Source organism: Aotus nancymaae, unplaced genomic scaffold (genome assembly GCF_030222135.1).
Source record: "Aotus nancymaae isolate 86718 unplaced genomic scaffold, 86718_ANA_hifiasm-v0.15.2.pri h1tg000014l, whole genome shotgun sequence".
Taxonomy (NCBI): domain Eukaryota; kingdom Metazoa; phylum Chordata; class Mammalia; order Primates; family Aotidae; genus Aotus; species Aotus nancymaae.
Window position 1 is genome coordinate 97,008,008 of NW_026988425.1, and position 5,526 is coordinate 97,013,533.

At 35.6% G+C, this 5,526-nt stretch overlaps 1 non-coding gene across 1 annotated transcript; it reads left to right on the top strand.

Annotated features, from left to right (window-relative positions):
* The first annotated feature begins 449 nt into the window (after nt 1-449).
* LOC135274984 (U6 spliceosomal RNA) lies at nt 450-552 on the top strand. The gene has a single exon (XR_010342718.1). It is a non-coding gene; the product is annotated as a U6 spliceosomal RNA (small nuclear RNA).
* Nucleotides 553-5,526: the final 4,974 nt, after the last annotated feature.

Sequence of the window (5,526 nt, forward strand, 5' to 3'; positions counted from 1 at the left end):
TTGTGTTATGTGGAACATGAAATGAGGTCACAATTTCTCCCTGGTAGAGAATAAATAGCAAATGCACTTAGGACAAATAGCTAGTATTTGATGTCTAATCCTTAAGATTCGTTTATTACCCAAGGGGAAAAAAAAGGCAAACTGTATCTATTTCATCACAAAAGAATTTGACAAAAGTTTTGGTTGACAAATTTCTATATATTCATTTGAAAATAGGAAAGCCAGGGTGCATTTGACAGTGGGTTGAAACAATGTAAACCAAAAGGTTTGTGAAAGAAGATAAATGAAGCGTGTGTAAGCTTAAGTTCTTTATCATGGTTCTTCCTCATTCACAGCCTTGTAAATAACTTGTGACAAACATTTTCTCTTGTCAGATACTATTTGCTCTTTGAAATTATTGTTGGTACTACTTAAAAATTCAGATGCATCCTAAAAAAAAGAAATATAATGTGTTGCTTTAGCAGCACATACACAAAAATTGGAATGATACGGAGATTAGCATGATGCCTGACCGAGGAGGACATGCAAATTCATGAAATGTTTTATATTTTTCTGTACAACTTAAAAATGGTTAAAATTGTAAGTTTAATATTGTGAATATTTTGTCATAATTAAATACATTAAAATATGAAAAATTTTAAAAATAATATGGGCAGTAAAAAAAGAATCGGACAAGGACATCTTCAAATGTTTTTAGTAATGGTAATTTCAGTAATAATAAAGGTATTGGTTTCATTATAAGTTTATATTGATACAAAAAAAGGAAAATCAGATAAGGACATCTTCAAATGTTTTAGGCCCTATCAGAAACTGTCATGGCAGCCACTCCCATCACAGGCCCAAAGACTCAGGAGGAAAAAGTGGTTTCATGGGCTGGGCCCAGGGTCACCATGCTATGTGCAGCCTAGGAATTTTCTGCTCTGTGTCCCAGTTGCTCCAGCCATGACTGAAAGGGGCCAACATGCAGCTCAGGCTGTGGCTTCAGAGGGTGGAAACCCCAAACCTTGGCAGCTTCCATCTGGTGTTGACCTTGCAGGTGCATGGAAGTCAAGAATTGAAGTTTGGGAGCATCTATCTAGATTTCCAAAGATTTATGTAAACACCTGGATGCTGAGGCAAAACTTTGCTACAAGGGTTGGATCTTCATACAGAACCTCTGCTAGGGCTTGCACTGTGCACCTAGAAAAGCTGCAGATACTCAACACCAGCCCATGAAAGCAGCTGGGAGCGAAGCTGTACCCTGCAAAGCTGCAGGTGGTGGAGCTGCCCAAGACCATGGGAGCACACCTCTTGCATCAGTGTGACCTGGATGTGAGACGTGGAGTCAAAGGAGATCATTTGGAACTTTAAAATTTGACCGGCCTGCTGGATTTTGGACTTACATGGGCCCTATAACCCCTTTGTTTTGGCCAGTTTCTCCCGTTTAAAATAACTGCATTTACCCCATTACCTGTACCCCCATTGTATCTAGGAAGTAATTCCCTTGCTTTTGATTTTAGACACTCATAGGGAGAAAGAACATGCCTTGTGTAAGATGAGACTTTGGAATGTGGACTTTTAGGTTAATGCTGAAATGAGTTAAGACTTCAGTGGCCTGTTGGAAAGGCATGATTGCTTTTGAAATTAAAGGTCATCAGATTTGGAGAGGCCAGGGGCAGAATGTTATGGTTTGGCTGCATCCCCACCCAAATCTCAACTTGAATTCTATCTCCCAGAATTCCCACATGTTGTTGGAGGGACCCAGTGGTGGTAATTGAATCATGGGGGCTGATCTTTCCCATGCTATTTTATGATAGTTAATAAGTCTCATGAGATCTGATAGGTTTATCATGGGTTTTTGCTTTAGCTTCTTCCTTGTTTTCCTCTTGCTGCCGCCATGTAAGAATGGCATTTCACCTCCCACCATGATGCTCCAATGTGGAACAGTAAGTCCAATTAAATCTCTTTTTTCCCCCAACTTGGGTATGTCTTTATCAGTAGTGTGAAAATGGACTAATACAATCACTGGCTAGAAAAAAATGAAATTGTATTTATTACTGCCATGCTGACTTGAGTTTCAGTAGTCAAAGAGAAAATCATTATGAAGAAGGAAACACAAAACTGTATAAAATTCTGCATCTTTGGTTCACTAGTTTGGACGATGTTTGATAAGCAATAAATATGCCATATTATTCTTTTCTAGTTACTTTCCTTCTAGTAGATGTATAACTCTTCAAAGATACTGGAGTTCAAGCTTGGCAAAATAAATAAGCGATTTTAGTGAAACCCAGGGCTCATGGTAAAAGGAAAACCATACCGTAGAATAAAGGAAAAGATCCTGGGATTAAGATCCATGTCCTGCAAATACGCCTAGGAGATGTAGAAGGCAATATAATGCAGTGTCTCTACAATGTATCATAAAGTTTGAAAGAACTCCTCTCATTGTACGAGAACATGAATGGGGAGGGAAATAACTTAAGGGTTAAAATCTCGCTGCTCCCTCCCTATATGGATTCCTTCTCTGGATTCTCTCATCTCTCTTTCTCTCTTTCTCTCTCTCTGCCTAATAAATCGCTTCTCCACAAAACTCATTGGGTCCACGATATTTATTTGAAGAGCAAACTCACCGCACCTCCAGGGCCCCTTTCCCCATTCTTCAGGGTAAGAGAGGACAAGGACCTCAGATTAGGGAACTAGGAGCATCTTTGGGACACCCCCTCCCACCCCCGCTTACAATGTGACTAACCAGGAGTGACTTCTATGTAAGAAAGAGATACAGTAGTCTATAAACAGAGCAGGTTCAGAGATGATATAATTATTGTAGCTACACTATAAGGATTTCAAAACATGGATATTTATACATGATAGAAAAAAGAGAAAAGGGAAAACAATGGGGATTAAATAGATAGAAAATATTAATAGAATGCTTATATGTTTTATAAGAGAAATGTTAAGTGGGTCTCATGAATGTGACAAATAGCAGACCAAACATTGCCTAGAATATATATTGAACTCAGAAATACAGTATTAGAAAAGTACACAGACAGAAACACAGAGAAAAAGAGTAGACACATAAAACACAGAAAACATAAGAGATATGCAGAATATAGAAAATATAGTTTAAGACAAGGTGGGGGTAGTTCTAGAGGAGAATGCAGAGAGATAGAATAGAAAAAAAAAAAAACTGGAAAAAATAATGGTGAATGACTTCCTGTGTCAGTGAAAAAATATTGCCAGTGACTTCAAGTAGGAAAAATACAAAGAAAACATACCTATGTGTATTATAATCGAATTACTGAAAATCAAAGACCAAGTGATGATATTAAAAGAAGCTGGAGGGGAAAAAAGATGTATAACATTTAATGAAAAATATATGTAACTGACAGCTAAGATATTGATGGAAAATGGAAGTCAGGAAAAAATAAAAATATATCTGAACTAAATTCCATTAGCTCAGAAGCTTAGGAAAAACAATTCATCGGCTATCTTCCCTCTTACTCCCAATCGGTCACCCCCATGCACCTGATCTCCATATGGATTAGGGCAAGGAGAGTTCAGAAAATGTATGGGAAAACACAAACATAAATTATCTGCATTGTGGGAAATGAAATAATAATGCTGGCAGGGGAAATAGTTACCTGGTGTTTTAGTCAGACAGATCATTGGTCAATAAATTTCTATTGTTTTTAAGCCACCTAGAAAACTACCACATTGCCTATATTCTCAATTCCTTCACTCGTTTTTGTTATCCTTCATTGTACAACATGTATTTTAAGAATACTCCTTGAATTCCACTTTTATTAAATGAGGGAAAATACCTACATTCTCTGTACTCACTGTGTATCCTACAGTGTAACAACATAAGATGTAGTTCGTGCCATTCAGTAGCTTACTGCCTTATATATGTTTTAAGACTCAATGCTTATAAGGTTTAAGACCCAATGCTTATAAGACGATAAACACCTACATTATAAATCACGCAGAGCAAATAATATATCTGCAAAACACTATAAAAAATAAAAAAGTGTCAATAAATATAATTTAAGCTGAAGCTGAAAGAATGGATGGGAAAAATTTCAGCTTATAAAGGAGAGAAGATGGGTTTCAGTAAAGAAGCAAATTTTAAAATGTTACTATAGGCAAGTACATGGTACACAGAATGACGATACCAACTCTAGAGAAACGTTCATACTTGGGAGTAGTGGAAAATACACTTGTCTAAGTAGAAGATAAAAATAATGCAGAGAATTGAAAAAAAAAAGAAAAGAAAGAATAAAATTTAAATCTGCTTAGAAAGACAATTGGGAGCTGTCTTAGATTTTTTTTAACACTAATAGAATGAAAGGACCTAAGGGATATTAATTCAGAGATCGTGTGCAAGATAAACTAGAGTGAAAGAAAGAAAAAAATAGTCACAGAAAAGACTCAAGAGGAGAGTCTGATAGTTATTTTAGAAAACTGGTTAGAGAAGCCAGACTTTTTATGTTAGGGGCCTAAATAAATGCCACTGACCTAGGAGGATCAGCTAAATTTTCTGTGTTTCCCTTAAAATCCTGATTTCTCTATGGCAGTTTAATTCTTCTCTTTCATCTCAGTTAGATTTAAGCCATTGGCATCTATTTCAGCAATCTTTTCACTGATAATAAAAAATTTCTGCCTAACCTTGGAAGACTTTGAATAAACTTTGATTTTTAAAAGCACTTCACATCCATGGCATATATTTACAATTCTCACTATTAAGATTCAGTATTGAGAAAATGCCAAGCTTGAAATTTTCAGCTATATTACCTTTAATTTCCAAGCTGTACTAATTTTGCTGACTGTAGTAGCTTTCTTTTCACCTCATTATTGTCCCTTTTCTTGAGACTGCTCTAACTAGCATGTATTTCTGAGACAGGTGAAATCTATGTTCTTATACTTTTTCCTTTCAATTTTACCTTTCTCAACCAATATTTCTCTTTTAGAAAATGTGCCCTCTTTATATTCGGATTTCAAGGGTACTTCTTATGGCATAATTGATTTTGAGGATTCCTCGGCCTGATACTTCTATTTAGATTGAAATTTATGGAAGTAATTTGAGATGTCACTCAAATGGCAATATCATCAGTATTATATGGCAATTCTTTTCTTTGAGCAACAACACTGAAAATCTATTATTTTATTAAAGGAAAAGATTGGTTTTTGTAGATATTTTTATTTTTAAAGAAAAATTATAGAATATGTGTTTTTTCCATAAAATATAAGTTTGTAATAAACAATTCCTTGAGCTATTTATGCAAATCTAGCCCAGCGAAAAAAACAGCGAACAGGCAAGTTTGAACTGAAAGACACTGAATATCCCAAGTGTGTTCATTGAGAGTCACTTGAATTTGCAGAATCATAAAAATTGATCAGTACTGAGAAAAATGAGATGATTGAAGATTGTTTAGAACTTTTTTTTACAAATAAAACATTTTGGAGGTGATTTGTTTTAAGATGCAAAGTTTTGATAATTCCTTGAATCAGAGATAACTGGGCATTCATTCTTTTTAAAATCCCCATCTGCTG